The sequence below is a fragment of the Ursus americanus genome, chromosome 21 (genome assembly GCF_024610735.1).
Source record: "Ursus americanus isolate L20-20 chromosome 21, mUrsAme1.1.p, whole genome shotgun sequence".
NCBI classification, from domain to species: domain Eukaryota; kingdom Metazoa; phylum Chordata; class Mammalia; order Carnivora; family Ursidae; genus Ursus; species Ursus americanus.
This window is the reverse complement of record NC_142147.1, coordinates 2,219,695-2,239,183: the sequence shown is the minus strand read 5'-3', so window position 1 is coordinate 2,239,183 and position 19,489 is coordinate 2,219,695. Positions and strand designations below refer to the sequence as shown.

Here is a 19,489-nt window from a genome sequence, read left to right as displayed (position 1 = left end):
AATCCACCTTCTACATGTACCAGCCAGAATACATTCATCTATAGATTTCACAGAGTTTGTGCAGACCTACTAGGTCCCGGAGGTTCTGCAAGACCCCAAATATGCTGAGTTCAATTCCACATGGCTCATTTCATCACAGACTGATGGGAAATACCAGGGCAAAACACTTTTTTTAAGTTTAGAAACACAAACAAACATACTGAATATTTTCCAAAGGTTCCATTATGAAAGCATCGATGTGAGGGCATTGAGCCTAATGCAAAGTGAAAGATCCATGCTGGAGAGGGTAGGAGTGAATAAACCCTCTCCCCATCCCCAGGTTTGCTGGAGAAAACTGTTTTTGCAGGTGGAGAAATGACTGCATTTCAATCAGGATCAAATTCCGAGGGCTTTGCCAGTGCTCGCAAGTGCCCACATGGTACAGAGTGCTGGCCTGGCCAACTTCCTACTCAATAACCTACTTCTACAGCTCTTTGGATATTAAAAAAAAATAAAATACAAGATAAATTCAGCTGAACCCAAATGAATGGATTCATTCCCATTTTAATGCCATTTGAGGGTGTTTTATAGCCTGTACTGTGTATCTTTTACACATCTATTTTTAAATACTGCAAACTTAATGATCACTATAGAATATATAAAACCCTTTATGAAATTCCATCTACAAAATTACAGCAAAATCTAGGCAGTAAAAATGTGCAGTCGACACTGTTAGGCAATCATGGCAGGGCCCGAACTGGACTGAATCAATCCTCTTTCGAACAAAGGGCACAAGCTAAATGTCTCGGCCTTCTCCTGATGGCTGCCCAGTTGTAAACCCACCTCTTGCATGAAAATGCAGGAACTAACAAGTGATCAGCTGTCAGTGAGTGATGGTCACTCTGTGGAAACTGGGGTCAGCTCACATTCTCAAAACCACCCTTTAGCCATTTTAATAAAATCAGCTAACACTTCTAGATGCTTTACATATACTAACTCATTCAAGACTCATGAAATGGCTACTGTCATTGTCATTATTTTACAGATAGGAAAACTAAGGCACAGAGAGTTTAAGCAGGTTGCCCAAAAACACACAGCTAGTAGGTGGCAGAGCTGGAATTTGAACCCAGGCCAACTGGATGTGATCCCTGCTCTTAATCGCCATGCTTCCTGCCTTTTGTGGATGCCTGCCAACAAGGTCACACTTGATTGAAGGTACTTTGCTACCAGATGTAGAGAAAATATAACGATCCCAGCTTACCCATTAGAACGTGGAATCCCTCCCTGCAGGTGAAGCAGGCAGTGACTGCATCCAATAATTGTGCCACTAGTATTCCATATAGAACATTGGTGAGAATTAGCAAAGTGTGCCCCTTCTTCAATCCATCAGAAAATGGTCATTTTTGTTGGAACAAGTCATTTTACTAGCATCTGCCCCAAAAGTACGAGAGCAAGCATCCATAACTATATCTGTGATGTGAACAGAGCCCCTAGGGTTGTGCAGCGCACAACCTGAGCAACTGTATGTAATGGCCCTACTATCCATCCTCAGCCAAGTCAAACCATATGCCGTCTGGACAGTGTTCCTGCAAAACCAGCTGGCACCAAAGCAGAGAGGAAGAGTGTGGTCCCTGAAGTCACACCTCATCTGGTCCCTGAAGTCACACCTCATCTGGTCCCTGACAGGATTCTGTGAGGTAACAGAATTAAAGTGTTGCTAAAAACTGCCCAGCAGATGTTAGTTACTGCTCTCATCTGTCCATTCGAAATACTCCCTTCCCTTTCTCATCTTCAGTTGTAGCCCCAAATAGCATTAGAGAGGCTGCAAATTTCTCCTCCGGGGGAGTTTCTCCACCCAGGCCTCAATGCTTGAAAGAGCTTGCTCCCCAAGGAGACTCTCCTCCAAGTTTCCTTACATGTTTTGTTAAAAGTTCATCAAGATGTTTCTTCCCCATTTGCCCTTCATGGAAATGCCAGGCTGTTGATGGTAACATAACCTAACATCTGCCTTGACTCTCTACATCCCTACGTGCAGTGGGCATATGATCCTGCTGATCCTCCAGGGAACCCTCCAAGGGAGGTAGTTTTATCCCCATTTTACAGATAAAAACACTGAGGCTCAGACAGGGGAGGTGCCTTGCCCAAAGTCACACTGTGGAGGGAGCGGGACTGATGATTCCACCTGGTGTATGTGGACTTCATCACTATTGTTTTTACCCCAGCCATAATTCAGCCAGAATAAAACCATTTTGTCCATTTTACTGACTAAGCTGACACATGGTCCTGAAGCGTGCACCTGAGGACAAAGACAGTCGCCCTCTCTGGACAAAAACAATCTCACTTCCCATTCAAAGAAATAATGAGAAACAGAAGAGCTGCCCGCCACTCATGGCACTTGGTTTCTCGTGGACACAGAGCCTAGGATTCATGGTGTTCTGAGCATTTTATCACCTTGCCAACTCAAAGCACTGACAGAGGGCTCGTCATATGTGAGGGGAACACGCTTTTCCACTAGGTGTTTTCCCCCAGAGCAGGACCCCACCAGCCCTTTATAATACAGCCTCCCTGAGATCTGGTTCACACCATGCTGGACATTTTTGTAGCTGCCAGCTCTCCAGCCCACATCATCATCCCATTGCACAGATTTGGAAACCGAGGCTCGCAGGGTAAGTGTTGCAAGAACACCCTGCTGCTCAGTGGCAGACCTGGGATTTGAACCTGGGTCACACTCTCTGCGAAGGGGATGAGGCTGTGGGTGCCGTGGACAGCATGGCTGTGTCATCACCCCACTGCAGTGCACGTCAGAGATGGCGGCAGCGCTGCACTTCCGTCTGATTTACATAAACCCAAACGCATGTAATTCATCATTTCACTCCAGCGTGTCCTTGAGCTGGAGATGTACCCACATCCAGGGAACCCCTAGGAACCGGCATTATACAAATAAACTTTTTTCCCTCAATTTCACTCTGATTCTTGGCGCTACTGAGACAGCACACCAATATTTCTATAATTTTTTAAATCCCACATAAGAAAGTCAGCGTACGACACAAGCCTCTGTGGTTTCCAGCTGCACCCTGACCTTCTTCTCGCCAAATTTCTGAAAACAAGCTCCAGTACTGAGGCCCGGTCGGGGTGGTCTGCCTGAGCACACGAGTTGTGACAGTTTACTCTCAAGCAGAAGGCAAGCCAGTGACGAGGAGCTGAGCAGGAGGGAGACAGGAGGCCTCAGCAAACATCCAACCACCGTGGACGCGACACCCCGACCAAACAGGGGTAACATACAAACCATTATTAAAACCAGGCACGTAAGCCAGTAAAAAAAACGAAGCCACTAGTTTACAATAAATTAATTCAATGCCTTAAAGCCAATTAATTTGTTTTACAACAAATTAAAGCCAATAAAATACCATTAAAACCGAAAAGTTCATTACCTTTGGCATAATCACAAAACACCTGCAATGTGGTCTAGAGACAGTGTTAAGTGACAAGCTCCTGGCCTGGGATGGTGGGGACCCCGTGCCCCCCACAAACCCAGAGCCACCCACCAGTCTTGCCTTCAGTGAGATGGGCATCACACCCTTCAGATACTCGTCAGTGTCACGAGAGAACACCACGAATCTAAAATGTCCCTCATACACCGCAGCGAATGTGGGGCTGTGGAGTCCAGGGACGACGCGGGGGTCTCCACGCAAGTTGGCTGATCAGAAATGGAGGCTGCATTGAGAACTGAAGCCAATGGAGGCCTGTGGGACCGAGATCGGAGCTCAAGGGCAGGCTCTGCCACAGTTGGGGGCGGGGGCATGCATCACGCAAATGATGTCAACTCCTCACAAAGAACAAGAATGAGCATCCTCCCCAAACTGTGAGGTTATTGTCTTTATAAGACCTGCAAAGAGTGAGGCCTTTGGTAACATATTACAGGCATTAGCCGTTCTCCACAGGACGTGTTCTGCACACTAGTTTAATTCTTGTGAACTCTCCGAGGAAGGCCCAGATTCCCCTTCCTCTGCTCCAGACCTGGCGCCCTGGTGGAGCAGGCGGCTGGCATCTCTCAGGCCTCCTACCTTTCCAAACAGGACACAGAGATGAGCTGTTTTCAAAGAATTTTTCATGTTCCTACAAAAAGGCAGATTTTCCCATCTGCCTGGAGGTTGCTTTTGGGCCGCAGCCATGGAAATCACAGGGAGCACGGCGACATTCCGATGTGGGCCCCCACCATCAGAGCCTCAGCCCAGCCAGAGAGGAGGGACCCCCGCTCCGCATCTGCAGAGGCCACTGCCCCCAGACGACTCAGCCCCGCTCTCGGCCCCAGGCTGCCTCCTCCTGCTTGTGGGGCTGGCGCTGTTCGGAAGGCCCACATCTGCTGCCCTGGCCACAAGCGACTCACGCTCCCCACCGCCAAGGCCTGCGGTGCCAGCCCCACATCGAGAGCCGGGTTGGATTGTGGTGGTCTGTCTGTGTTTGTTGAAGTTGGGCCCGGAGAAACGGCCTCGCAGTCAAGACGGCCTGGAATGCACGCCCGAGCGCTGCACAGACGGCTCTGTCAGCAAGCTCAGGAAACAGGCTGGAAGGGCTGGGATGAGGCCCAGGTCTGGAGCAGCGTGGCTTGCCCAGGAACACGCCATCAGAGAAGGGAAACCGACGGGCTGCTGCCAGGACAGAGGTCTCTTCTGTGTGGAGGCGTCCTGCAGCGTGAGGCCCTAGTCCCCTTGACCAGGGAGAAAATCAAGTAGGAAGCACTGATTTTCTTATTTGACGACCAGGGCATTTTCCAAAAGGAAAGCTGAATCATGTTGACTTTCTGGAGACTGAAAGCACGTCCACTTTTTCTCAAAGGCACAACCCCTGGTTACCACCCCCCTTGAAATAACAGCAAAAAACAAACAAACAAAAAACCATTAGTAATAATGAAAGAAGTTCCCGCTCACTGAACGCCTATTAAAGAGAGACTACCCTGCAGAGCAATATTCAACGACTTCGCAACCATCAAGCTATGGGCACCAGCAGGTAAGAATGCACCGGATGGGTCTCAGGACCCCTGCGACACCCAGCACTACCCCATGGCGCCTGGATCATGAGAAGATGGGGAGGGGTGGTCCCGGGGCAGAGCAGAGCAGTTGCCCGGTGCCCGGGGCCTCTGGGCAGCAGCAGTTCTACGTACACAAGTGTGGCCGAACTTCAGTGTTTAACCTGTCGGAGCCCAGCACCTGTGTGCTAGCCCAGTGCAAAGCCCCCAAGCAAGGTGACCTCCAAAATGGCCCTAAACCATTCTGCGCCAGCCTGTACGAGCCAGAGTCAAGGCTCACAGCTGTTCCTGGGACTCGGCTGCACTTGTGCCTGCTTGGCCAACAGCGTGTGGAGGAAGTGATGCGCGGCTTGTCCGGACCCAGGTATTAGGAAGACCTGGCACCAGGAGCCCTGCATCTCCGGCAGGAGAGCCCTGCGGCTGGAGAGAACGGCTGTGGGAAGGGGCCCTGGAAAATGAGAGAGCCGCGCCAGAGAGCCACACTGCATTCGGCCACAGTCCAGCCACCACCCCAGCGAGCCCACCCACCCACTGGAGGAGCGGCCCAGCTGAGCCCCAGCAGCCAACAGAACGCTGGGCCTCCACACAAGGCTACTGTTTAAAGTCCCCTGTTTTGGGACAGCGTGCAGCACTGGACCCCAGGATGGCACATTCCCTTGTTTGTTTATTATCACTGTGAGGTGGGCATTATTACACCCAGTTTACAGACCCCAAGAGGTTAAGGAGTTTGTCCAAACCACAGTAAATACCAGAGACCAGCTGGATCCTTAGAGGCGAGCCCACAGCCCCTCACCCTCAGACACCTGCCCTCAGTAACCCTCCACCACTATCTTCGGGGCCCAGGATCACTCTCAGGACCTGCCCCTCAGGTGCCTCGGCCCTTGTGCCGTTGGAGTCAGCAGCCCCACTGCCCGCCTGCCCCCTGGGAGCGCTGCGCGGCTGCTGCCCGTACCTTCTGGGAAAGCCAGCCGGCCACAGGACGAGCTCCGTGGGATGTGTAGCTGCCGGAGACTCCTCAGGATGGCACTGTTGATGCTGGCCCCTACTCCTGCTGGTGGCAGAGCCGTCACTGCCCACTCTTCATGCTTTACATACACGAGCATCCCTGAGAAACACAGTCATCGTGTGACACTTGTGAGCTTTATTCCTGTCAGCACTAACGCAACTAGAAAAACAGCAAATTCTCATTTTCCCCCACTGGAAAGTACTTTTCCACATTTTTCTGTCTTTGCTCCCCAGCTATGTTAGTTAATTATTCAAAACAAAATTGCCCCATGACACTGAGTTGGTTCTGCTGCACAGCCGTCCCTGTCCAGGCCCCACACTCCCCCAGCCCTCAGGATGGCCACTTTGCCCACTGAAAGCAATCATGGGCCGAGAGAGAGAGAAGCATCCTTTGTGGTCCTGCATGACCTCATTCTACTGCTGCCCTGTGCTGGTCCTTCTAGGCTCTGCTCAACTGCTGCCGCTACCAGGAAGCCCTCAGGGAGTGCTCCCTGGAGGCAGAGGACTTCACCCACCACATCTCCACTGGCACCTCACATGCAACCCTAAGTGCCAGCATCTGATCTAACATCCCCTTTTAGGCCACATCTTGTCAGCTGTACCCTATGTGCCACGGTTCCACTCTCATGTTCTCCTGTACATGGCATCATGGTCGTCACAGCTCAGCACCCACCCTGTGTCCAGAACCGGGCCCTGCCCTTCCTGTGGACAACCTCACTTCATAATAGATACAGTGACAACCCCAGTTTGCAGAGGAGAAACCAGATGTGAGCCCAAGCAGCCTGAAGTCAGGCTCTGTGTCATTAACCACATTAGTAATTAATTCACAGCCCTCACAGCATCAACAAAAGGAGGAACAGTGGAAGAGCAGAGTCTAACCTTTCCTTGCAAAGGAGCAACAGAGAGAAAGTTCCTTCACGGTAACACTCGATCCTGGCTGAGATGTATTAAGACAGGACCCCTCATCACACTGCCTGTGGTAGTCGAAACACACACATTCTCCTATTCATTCTGGTGGCACAGCCCAAGAATCCTAATATTAGCCAAAAGCTTTCACTCAATCACTCCTGCTATCTGAATATCTCCTGAGGAAACGAGCACAACGCGGCTAACGGTCTACACGCAGCAGTGGTCGCTGCGGCACGACGTCCGGCCGCACGCGCTGCAAAGCAGTGTGGCTGAGCAGCAGTAGGGACAGACTACGGAATTCTGGTTGATGCTCACTTCCTCCTTCCATTTCTTGGTGTTTCCAAATTCCTTCAAAACGCAGGTACTGCTTCCATGATCGGGAGGAAGTCCACAGCACTTTGAAGGCAAAGCAGGGACACAGGTCACCGCCTTCCCGTCGGCAGAGGACAACCTTTTGGGGACATTTTGGCAGCCTGTGTCTCACCCCTGCAGTTCTAGGAATCCGTCCTATACAAACCCTCGCATGGATGCGCCAGGACCCATGAACAAGCAGAGTCGCTGAGACACGGGGCTCATGGTGGCAGCTGAAAAGTCTGCCCAGAGGGGATGGTGGAATCAGCTATGGGACAGCCGTACCCAGCAACACCATGTGGTTGCAGAGAAAGACATGGGGCTCGGATGCGAAGCACGGCCCACGATATGCGGCCGAGTGAGAAAAGCAGGTCACAGCCCTATGTGTATAGCATAATCCCGTTTGTGTAAAAAAGCATGAATATATGTGGCTGTTTATGCAGGCACTGGAAAGTCTAAATTTGGAGCCAGTGGTTACCTGGATGGGGAACAACTGGAAGAAAGAGGAAATTTTATGTTTTACTTAGCTTTTATATCACTGGAATTGTTTTCCAAAGCAGTACTGCTTCAGGCAAATAAACATATTCCTTCTTTTCTTTCTGTTATGGAAAAATTTAAACATACGCAAAAATAGAAAGAAAGTTACAATTAACCCCGATGGACCCGTCACCTGGCTTCCAGCTTCCAAAATGATCAACTCCTGTCTGATCTTGTTCCCCCGACCCTGTTCATCCAGATTCGAGTACCATTGTCCCACCTAGAAAACAGCCACTGTTCCATCTCATCACACAGCTAGCCAGCGTTCACATTCCTAATTTCTCATCATGTTAGGAATCGTTTTTTAATAGTTTGTATCAGAATCCAAATAAGGGCCACAAATTAAAATCATTTGCTATGACTTTTAAGCCTTTAAATTACATGGATTATTCTCCCTCTCTCTCGCACAGAGACATACACACATGCACGTACGTGTGTGCGTGTGTGAGAATGGGTGTAGGAAGTGGGTGTAACCTGAGGCATGGAGAGGCGAGGTAACTTGTGCTGGGTACACACACGGGCATGGGGGTAAGAGCAGCCGACAGAGAGACTGCAGACCCCACTGCTCGCCTCACAGGCTTCCCACAGTCCGGGTTCGGCTGCTTGCGCCTCCATGACATCATTCCACCCATTTTTCTGTCCTCTGGGTTTCCTGTAAATCAGAGGTTGGATCAAGAGGCCTGATCGAGCTCAGGTTTGAAGTTTTGGGCAAGACTGCTTGTGAGCAATGGTGTGCTCTGCCATCAAGAGTCTTCTTGTCTCATTTTGTGATGTGAGCGGCAGTAAACCACTGGCTTGCCGTGGTGCGTGAGACATCCCTCCTGTGCTCCGTCAGGCGTGAGACCAGCGGTTGAGGAGCAGACACACACGGTCGTCGTAATCACAGGCAGCTTCCGTCCACCTTCGTTCTTTCTTTCCAGCCCCCCGAAATCTGGTCACATGACCCCCAGAAGTGTGGGGAGACAGCGCACGCCCCACTATCAGTGTGCCCTCTGCTAGCACCTCGACCTGTCTGAGCCACCATCACACACGGGACCGCGCCTTCCCACTGTGTTACGTTGTGTGGGGGCTTTGGAGGCTGAGGCACTGCGGGGAAATGCGGCAGGGGGCTTGTTTGTACAGGTGCTTCATTCCACTCTCTGAGCAGCTCAGTGAACAGGATGAGCTCACAGACCCTGAGGCGAAACTGAAGACCTCTCATCAAGGCTGCCTCACCTCCCGGTTGTGTGACCCCAGGCAAGTTACCTAACCTCTCTGTGCCTCCATTTCCTGCTGTGAAATGGGAATAACGAGATCACCCACTTAATAGGGTGGTAGCGAGAACGGGAGTAGGTAACACGTAAAGTTGCTGAGCACCCCCCTGGCACATGAAATGCTAACTTCGATTCCATGACTTTGAAGGGAGGAAGCCCGGCCAGCACGCGATGAGCCGGCAGCCCCTAGGGCACTGTACCACAGGTCACACGGTGATGAGAAGTGCTCCGGAGTCAGCCAACCCTGGCAAGGCTGCTTCCCAGCTTGGTGATGTGAGGCAAGTTACGTCAGCTTTTGTATCTGTGAGGGGGCTGTGATGAAGCCCAGGCGGCAGAGGGGGCGGCAAAGATCTGACCACGTAATGCTAAGAGCTACCATCTGTGGGAGGATTTCCTCGCTCCAGGCTCACTGTCCAGGCTTCCTCTGTCTTACTGCACTCAGCGTCAGAACCGCCCTCAGAGTTCTGGTCCATCGTCACTCCCTATGAAGCTTCCAGCACTCTGCCAAGGATGCAGGACTATCACTGGTCCACAATCCCTTATCTGCAGGCTCTGGGGCCGGACGTACTTCAGAGCTCAGAGCTTGGGGGATTCTAGGAAGGCCATGAGTTACACACCATGCACTGTCTTAACTCCGGCCCAGCTGGGGCAGCAGCTGTGATCAAGGACATAGCTACTCCTGCAGCAAACATATGGACGCGCCCCGCTAAGTGAAATAAAGACATACAGAGACTCACCTCAGTTCCTGTCAAGGTTTGCCACTCACTTAATTTGCAGGAAACTTATGGAAAATGTTTCAGTGGTCCAATCTTTTGAAATTTGGGCACCACGGAGAAAAGCATGTACGCCGGCAGTGTGAGTATCAGAGAGACCACACATGGAGTGCAGTGGGCAACAGGGACAGCTCAGACAGGACTTGGTGACAAGCACATCAGGCCAATATGAGGCTTAATGGACTCCTGCGCACATTCACAGATAATCCTGGGAGCCCGACATTAGCTACTCCTTTGGACTGTGTGCAAGGCTGGTAGTAAAGAGGTCCAAGAAGGCAGAAAGGAGCATGTAGACAAGTTCTTTACCACCCTTGGTCTCTTGGTCCCTGCCCTCATTGCCAGAGGTTGGAGGGCGGGGGACACTGGGGTCCTTGAGCTGCTGAGTGGTCAGCTGGAGGTGCTGTGGGCTCATCTGCTCGAGCCCCCAGGGCCCAGGTAGTAGCAGGACCGTGTCAGAGACACACACTGGGGTCTCTAGGCCTGTGGCCCTGGCATCCCTCCTTTCTTCCAAGACTCCGCCTCCATGGCCATGGCTGATTGGCTCAGGGGAGACCCCATGACCCAATCAGACTGCTTCCCTGAGACTATGCACAGCAGTGAGAAGGAGCAGAGGTCCCTCTCATGTGTGGCCCCCGGCAGCCTGAGATGAAGGCACCGATGCTGTCTCTTGTGCCCCCGTGTGGAGGAAGCAGTTTTAGAGAGTGAGAGAAGAGTGGCGTGCAGAGAGAGGTGGAGGAGAGAGAAAGCCATTTCTCACACTGCCCTGGCTGAGCTGACCCAGAGGCCCACGACTGCCCTCTCCATGGCTTGGATTTCCTCCTTTCAATAACCCCCCATGTTTACGCTATTCCATAGAGCTGGGGTGGGGACAGGGTGTGGGGGAAGAAGTGGTCCAAGCAGCTGGCCGTGACCAGCTACCTGGCTTGTAAATGAGCACCGTGTTGGAAAGCAAGCTCTGGAGTCTATATTTGTTCAGGAGGTTGGGGATATGGGGTGGGTACATCTCACCCTAAACCCACCCAGCAGCTGTTGAGAAACACCGACCCCACTGCAGAGTTTGGATTTACGCAGATTCTGCATAACACCTTATAAAGAAAGCCACTGGTGCAGAAGATCACAGAGCACCTTCAAGTCTGTGGTTTTATTTCTTCTGAGACCAAACAAAAGCTGGAAGCAGGCAGGGAAACATTGCTGAGTTGTTTACTCTCCATCCCCAGGGGCCATGCACCGCCCCACATAAGCAGCCCCAGTCGGGTAACGGCAATGGTTTATAAGGTGTAAGTGTGGAGGGGGAGCCAACGCCATCCTGGAAAGAAGCTGGGAGCAGTCGTGAGGGTCCGAATGGAAATTTAGCATCAATAAAAGCTCATGGGGCCGGCCTGGCACCCTGGCACTGGTGGGACATGAAGGAGGACCAGTGCCACAGGGAGTCCTGTCTTCTATCCCTGCAAATCCAAGCCCTCCTTCTCTGGTTCTCTGTGTGCACAGCAGGATATAAGTGCCCCATGGCTCACAAGTGATGCACCCACCATTCAAGCCACCCCTAGAGAGCAGTGTCTCCAAACCCCAAATTTCTAAGTGAGAGAATCTGGCCAACCTACAGCCAAGTGTCCCTTCCCCATCCCGAGTACTCATGGTCAGGGAGGGTCACACAAAAGAGCACCACCTTGCTCCATTTCTCTTCCTGGAAGTCATTCCCATATCCAGTCAGTCAACAAATACACCCTAAGGCCCTCCTGTGTGCCAGGCATGGTGCTAGGGGGGAGGGGGGACACTATGATCAACAAAAGAGACCCGGTCTCTGCCCCCATGATGCCACTGTCCCAATGAGCAAAGCAGATGGGAATTTAATAAGCACACCAATGGAATCCTGGCCTCTAGAAGCGCCATGGCAGAAAGGGCTGGGGTGAAGAGAGAACTTGCAACGTGCAGGGGTTTGGGGTGCTAAAGTGACAGGTGAGTTAAAATCTAAGCACTGTAGAAGTTAACCAGGCAAATGATGGAGTAAAAGTCCCCAGGCAGAGGAAAGAGCTCAAGCAAAGGCCCCAAGGTGGAGGGACAAGGCTGCTTGGGAGTGCAGAGGTGCCTGCAGTGAGCCGGAACAGGGCAGGGGTGCAGCAGTGACAGAGGGGGTGCTTGCTGGGCAATGCTGCCAAGGCCCCGGTGCAATCTCAGTTTTCACACTGGCAGCTGTGGGAGCCACTGCGAGGCTTTAGGCAGAGAAGTGAGTCATGTGGATGCGAACTCAGCACAGTGAGGTTCAGGTGGAAGGGTGTGGAGAGTCAACCTCTTTCTGGTGTGAGAGTATGCCTGAGTCCTGTCTCTAATCCCCCATTCTCAATCCCGGCTCTTGCCAAGAGCACCATCCACCCAGAGCTCTCTGCTCCAGGATCCAAAATGCTTCTTGCCTCCCAGCGCCACCCATGGCGCTCCAGTCCCTGGGCCTGGGAAACTCACCAGCACAGAGAACAATATTTATCTTGTATTTAGCCACATCCCCAGCAGATGACTAATATCCGGTCCCCACGCCACTGTGAAACACAAGACTCAGCGCACAGACTGTGGGACAGCAGGCTGCCGCAACCACAGAGACAGGGCGGAAGAGGAGTGCTGGGCATGTATCGCGATAAATCAGCGACTACCCCCCCGCTGCCTGTGAAGACACAACTTCAAGCCTCCTTCTTCCAGCCCTTCCAAGGAAAGCTGTGTGACAACAGACAGTGTGACAACACCTCATACAGAGCGCGCCATGGGTCAGGAGCGGCTCGGGGCACTGGCCAGAGTTAGCTCCTAGCTGCACAGTCCAACATGGCGGGCCCTATTACCTTGCCCAGTGTATTGATGAGGAGTCAAAGGCACAGGGGGGGTCACAGCCAGTAGGTGATGCAGCCAGTCCGAACCCACGATGGGCCTCCAGAGCCCCCACTCTCACCACTACAGTCTATTGCCTCCTACAAGACATCCCGCAAATGCAGCCCAGATAGGCGAGGTTGCTGTTTTGTTAATTATGTTCCTACTGAATGTCTAATCAAATCCGCACTTGCGATGGAGGTCACGAGGGCCTGCATGACTGGCCCATCCTGCCCTCAATGGCTCCTTTCTGCCATGTGGCTGAGTGATCACACCCGCCGCTCACCCTCAAGTCTCCCATGGAAGCTCACTGTCAAAGACAGGTTCCCGCCCCCGCCGGGCCCCGAGCCCTGCTACCACCCCTCAGCATCTGTGCTTTCCCTCTGGACACCGACCTCCACCTGTAATGTTACGTTACACACATGGTTAATTCTTTCATGGTGACCCAGAGGCTCCAACAGGCAGAGACTGTTTCTGTTCTACTCACTGCTGACTTCTCCGTGCCTGCTGCATGGCTCGTGGCATAGATTCATTTATGGACAGAAGTCGGGGAGAGGGAGGGAAGGAGGACAGGAAGAGAAACCCAGTGCCCCGGGAGCACACGTGTATGCGAGTGCGTACACAGCATTCGCTTCTTACTGTCTCCCTGACTAATGAGTCAGTAGATGTTTGACATGGTTTTAACTTCTTGAAAATGATACTTTAATAACTGTCATCATGAATGGCTTCCTAAGGAAGATCAAAATTGACCTGGGCCTTGAAGGATGGCTTAGGGGCACAGGCGGGACAGGCATACTGGCAGAGGCAGGGCAGTGTGCACCAGTCCCCATGGGGACAGCCACCCCACATGGGGCATCCTCCTCTCCTTGGGTGGTATCTACATTTTTCATGTTGGTACAGTGAATGGGAAGATACCTTAGCAGGAATGGTGCAGACATTTCTACAGAAAGACACTGCATTAGTCTGGCTCCGATGAGGGAAATTGTGTTGTGGGAAAGTAAACCGGAAGAATCTGTGGTGGTTACATAACTGTCAGTGCGTCTAGAGAATGGGTGCTCTGCCACATGGGCCAGAGTGAGAAGACGCACCTGTGACCCCAGACGGGGCTCGAACCTCCCCCCTTAGATACATTCCATACCTCACAAGAGCTGGGACACGTTTTATGTTTAAAAAAAAAAAAAAAGCATCAAAAAAGGGGTATGGCTAGAAAATGATACCATTTATGCTTAAAATTATATAGACGTAGATGCAAATATAAATGTGATTTTATACATCAAGAAAACTTCTAGAGAGATGGTGATGAAAAGTTATCCCAAACCTGGTCTTGGACAGAACCTTCTTATATGTTATTCACAACACCCTTCTGGGAAGAAATGGGCATTTCTGATAAAATGCTTACACAATTTTTAATAAACATCAAGCCGACCCTCCGTCAAGAATCGATGACTGGACATAGGTTATTCCTTCTTCCAGGGTCCATGCTAAGGTTTGAGAGCTGAAGGAAGCTGACGGCCTTCACTTTCTGTGCTTCTCTAATCCCTGCCTCATATTATTTTAACAAATGTTTTTGAGATTTAACCATGTATCCCGGCCAGGGTGTGGAAGAGCTTAAATGTCCCATGGGAGTATCTGGGAATTATCACACAAACGATAGGCAGCCACAGAACAACTCTGAGCCAAGAATTCCCTGGAATAAAGTGTCATTTTTGGAAGATTTACATTGAACTAATTAGGTGCCCCCTTGCCCGCCTGTGTTCTCCCTACCCTTCTCCTAAAATGAGGTCTGGAAACTGCAGCCCATCCACGTGGCTATGCTGAGCAGATTTAAGCAGGAAGTGTTTAGAAGAACTGTGAAACACTCTGAGATGGGCCAAGATGATGAGCCGGTCTCACCGGAATCAGTGACACTGGCTCAACAGAACATACGAGCGGCACTTCACCAGGAGGCGGGAGGCAGACTGGGTGCCCAGAGGAGGCTGAGCAACAGCCCTGGATGTTGGAGAACACAGAGCAACACTGACGATTCTCGCCCACGGAAGTGCAAACAAACTGTCCTGCGGGGACGCAGCTCGTTCAGACACACGTGTTCTGCCCGAGAGGCATAAACAGGCGTGTGCCTGGGAGAGCGCCACTGCTGTTTCCTGATTGCCTACAGACACATCTGTTCTTCACATTCTCCTCTCGACAGGCTTTACCATCTTACCAACTTATTAGTGACCTAAATAAAATTCTGCATGTGTTCATTTTGTCTGTGTATGAGGGTCATGATTTTGCCTTCTGAAAATCAGTCTTTAACATGACCAAATTCGAATGGAAGGAATGAGGCGATGGCTCTGCTCCACACTTGTCATCTGAGCGGAGAGGAATCAGAGAGGACCACAAGTTGGGAGCTGAGTATTTTATGGCTGAGCATGTCAGGCGACCAGGACCGGAAAGGGGAGATGTGATTTGGAAATAGTTCAGCAGTCAGTTGGGCACAGAGTGGCAGGGGACTGTTCCAGATGTGGCAGAATGGGGAGGGGGTGGGAAGCAGATGGAGGAAGAGTTGGGGACAAGGGAAAATCTGATTATCAGATGTGCAAGGCACTTACAGACATGTTTCTGTAATTAGACGATGCTGAATAGGACAGAAAGAGAGAAGGGAAATGAAGGGCTGAGGGGACTGGATGTGGGGAAACTTGTTATTCTTGAATCTGAACAATGAGGTGCTTTCTTAAAAGGTAATCAGATAAGAGAGCAAAAGGGAGACTTGTTCCAAACTGCACCAAGCCCATGATCACACAATATTTACATTAAATTTAAAAGCTAATGAAATTCCAGGTCAGTGATCAGCAGAGCAGTGTTTGCCTGCCAGCAGGCTCTCCTCACCCAGGGACAAATGGGCAGGCTGTGTTTTGAATAATAATACTCCAGAATAGTACAGGGAAGGGGTGAGCCTTTGGGAGAAGATCCAGTCTCTGAGTGTCTTTTCAGGGCTAAAGTGACTTCGGTGAGGAAGAAAGGGAAAGCATTCCGGAGTCCTCTTCCTGGACTAGAGGTGACTGAGTAGTCGGGCTCTAGGGTCCCGATTCCCTGAGATGTCAGTCACCCACTGTCACATGCTTTGCGGGGGCGGGAGGGACCCCCTCTCTGCCTCCCTCCATGCCTCTGTGCAGCCGGAAGAGGCTATCCAGGCACACTAGGGACTGAAACTCCCTGGGGTCCCCTACTAGGAAGACAGAGCACAAGAGTGCTTCAGATGGAAAGCTCCTGCTTTTTCTTTTATATAATGCAAAACCCACATACAAGGGACAGAAGGACAACATTCTGGGTGAGCCCAGAGGTTTTGAAGGCAAGGCTCAAATTGTTGCAGCTTCTGCTTGTTGGCCTTGGGTAGGCTCATCTGCCTGCCCTCAGGTCCCACTCACGGGCGCATGCCCACAGAGCGCTTTGCGTGGTGTGTGGCGTGCACGGAACTCTTGCTCAGATGTTGACGATCACTAGTCACTAGTAGCGGCCGCAGCAAAGTAAAACACACAAGCTGAACATGACGGCTGCATTAGGATCATGGGAGATTACCAGTAATCGCTTCCTTAAATTCGTCTTGAGTTTTGTCATGTTGTAGTCTCTTCGTTTGTAAAACGAGGTGAGACTTGGACTTGGCAGGGAGGGTAGGAATCATCATTTCTGTAACACTTCAGTGGTAACGTGCAGTCCTTTCCATGTGCCTGGCACCATTCTGCTCAGTACTCACAACTCGTGCGGTCGGTGCTGTCCCTGCCTCATCTGACACACGGAAAAGCCAAGGCCCAGAAGGCGTGCCGAGCCTGCCAGGAGGACACACATGAATCCAGCGGTCCCGCTCCAGGAACGGAATTTCCCTCCGTGGAGCAGGCACGCCCACGTATAGACCAGGAAGGTGGAACCCTGCACAGAGTGAGACATCTCGGCCGTAAACCTGCCCTTCAGCACACCAGGTCGGGATGCCAGCCTCGGAGCTGAGTGCGGGGTCCCCCAAAGATGCCCCCAGGAGGCCTCTCTTTCCTGCACCTTCCAGCTGGCTTTGAGACCAGTTCTGTTCTGGGGGCCAGAAAGCCACTGGCTCTTTGTGGCACCGGAGAGTTCCCCAGCTGCCTGTACCAAGAACAACTGAATGCCCAGTGAGGCGGCGGCAACCTGGCCCAGCTGGCAGTGTGTCCACTGAGGGCAGAGGGAAAGACAGATTTCACCTGGGACAGACAGCTTGTCTCCTCCCCACGCCAGCCACCAGGTGGGGGACCAATTAACTTATGAAGTCAGCGTACGAGGCCCCCACTGGCAAAGGCAACATCTATGCACACAGTTTTCCGTTTGTGCAGGAAGTGGTGGCAATGCAGAAAGAGCCGAGCCAGGAAGTCAAGTCAGGTTCAATGATTTTATTGAGCACTGGGGAATGCTCACCAGCTTCACCAACACCATGTCCCCTTGGAGACCTGGGAAGACTTAGGGCAGTGTCTGGAGATCAGAGCATGAAGACATCCCCAAAAGGCAGTGTTTGGGCACAAAAATTATGCTTCTGTGAGGAGCTTCGGAACGCCCGGGCTTGGCTCAGCCAAGCTAACAGAAAGACCTTTCATGAGGCTCTCAGGAGATGTTTCAAAAAAAGAAAAGTAGAGCCTTTCAAAGAAGAAAGTTCAGCCCTCAGCAAAAACTGGGCTTTTTTAAAAATTAATCAATTTTTGTGGTTTCAATAAAAGCAAAGGGTTTTGTGGTTTTCCCTCAAAGTTTTCACCATTTTCCATAAAAACAAAAGCCAATATCTGAAACCATTTTCCCCCAATGAAAGTGGCAACATTTTGCTCAGGGACAATTTCTTGGAAAAACATCTCTGTGGTGTTTCCACCTTGTGACAGCTTGGCTTGAGCCTGAGAAAGTCGCCAGCGCGCCTGTCCGCTGGCGTCCTTCACCTGCAGCCAAATGCACGCGCCTCGGGTCACAGAGATGCATTTCCATTGGAAAAACCCCATGTCACTAGAGAAGATCTTTTCTCTCTCAAGAGGTTAGATTAAAGGGGGTCATTTTGCTTTCCAAGGAGTCGAACAGGAAGGTCTCATGGTGATTTCTGACATGCAAGAATTGTGCCATGAGCAGGTCTGATTGCAGAAGACAAAATCTTCTCCTCCTGATACCCATTAGAGTAACACCAGTAGAACCCTCATACCTGCGATCTCAAAGGAAACCAGTTTGAACCTTACAGATGAAGAAACTGAGGCCCAGGGAGGCTGTGGGGCCTTCTCTAAGGCACAGATAACTGGCAGAGCTGTGATTCAAATCCAGGGCTCTTGACCTACACCCAGCGGGTTTGTTTTGTTTTGTTTTCCGTGTAACACATTCTCTGGGTAAAATTTGCTTATTTTTATCAGTTCTTAATTCCTGGAACAAATATCACCTACACGTTAGCCAGCAAATTTTAGTATTTCTTGGCCACCTGGAACGGAATGTCAGTAACTTGCAGACTCTTGGATGATTCCAAACTCTCACACAATCTTTCTCTCAGGGAGGGATCCAGAATGTTCCAGGAACTTTGAAGGGCTCATCTTGGTCAAAGAACCTAGGACTATCAACCCCTCCTGGATTTCTGCTTCCCCACATTTAACATTGATAACACTGCTCTCTTAATTTTGCTTTTTGCCTTGGCTGCTAGGAAACTCAGAGCTAATTTGTATGCTTAGCTGCAAGAGCTTCCCTCCATCTAGATTTTTTTAAATGAAATTTCTGTCTCTACACCTTTCTTCTCCTCCCTTCTGCCTTTGATTCTGAATTAATGGTTTTTATGCTTTGTATTTTCAGCTTAAGTCAGTCAAAATTCCTTCTGAAAATGGATTAAGAACAACTAGTAAAATGAGTGCTTGCTCTCTCGATCTTAAACCAAAATAACTAACAAAATTACTCAACAACAGACAGAAAGAACATTGCAAGGGAAACACAAAAGTCAGTAAGAAAAGAATGTCCCCCCCCCCGAAAAAAAAGCCAGTAAAAGGAAACCAATATGTTAATGGTCAATCTCTGAGAAACACCAAGTTGTCATGGTGGACAGCCCATCCTGCTCTCATCATCACCGGCCACACAGAGGCAGGAAAGCACATCGGCAGGTCTGAGTCTCAAGCCTGAGGACTCACTCTTCCTGTGGTGGCCCAGGTGTGAGGAAGTGGTGGGACCGCAGAAGGCATCAACTCCAATTCCACCACTTCACAAATAAGGATTGAGGCCCAGAGAAGGTGAGTAACTTTCCCAAGGCCACACAGCTTGGAAGTGGTGAGGTCTAGATCTGGGCTTTTGCTACAGTATCACGCCCTTCCTCACTAACACCTCCCATTCCACCAAACCACATGAGACAGACGTAAGAATTTAATTCACCGACATGAGCTTTTTAGCTTTTGTTTTTTTCAGGACAGCCTAAAAGCTAAACCAAAAGAAAAAAGGCTAAGTTTCTACTCACTGATCTATGACAATCGACAAGCTGTGTTCATAGCGGGGGGGCGGGGGGCGGGTTACGTCTAGGTACCTTGGTTGGAGTAGAACAGATGATCTAAAATTCTGAGAAGCTCTATGGGTCGCCCAGGTGGCTTCGTCAGTTAAGTGTCCGACTCTTGATTTCAGCTCAGGTGGTCGTGAGAGCGAGCCCCGTGTCAGGCTCCGCACTCAAGCGTGGAGTCTGCTTGGGATTCTCTTTCTCCCTCTGCCGCTCCCCCACTGCTCATGATCTTGCTCTCTCTCTAAAAAATAAAATAAATATTTTTAAAAAATAATTTTAAAAAATTCTGAGAGCTTTATAGCTAAAATTTCAG

General features: G+C 50.6%; 1 protein-coding gene across 2 annotated transcripts in view; it reads right to left on the bottom strand.

The window, feature by feature from the left end:
• Nucleotides 1-19,489, bottom strand: part of C21H16orf95 (chromosome 21 C16orf95 homolog) — a 520,833-nt gene that overhangs the window by 430,346 nt on the left and 70,998 nt on the right. For both annotated transcript variants that reach the window (XR_015727990.1, XR_015727991.1), the window contains exons 2-3: nucleotides 19,207-19,417; nucleotides 5,958-6,110 (exon numbers count right to left, since the gene is read on the bottom strand). The gene's annotated coding sequence lies outside the window, so the exon portion shown is untranslated. The remainder of the gene's footprint in view (nucleotides 1-5,957; nucleotides 6,111-19,206; nucleotides 19,418-19,489) is intronic.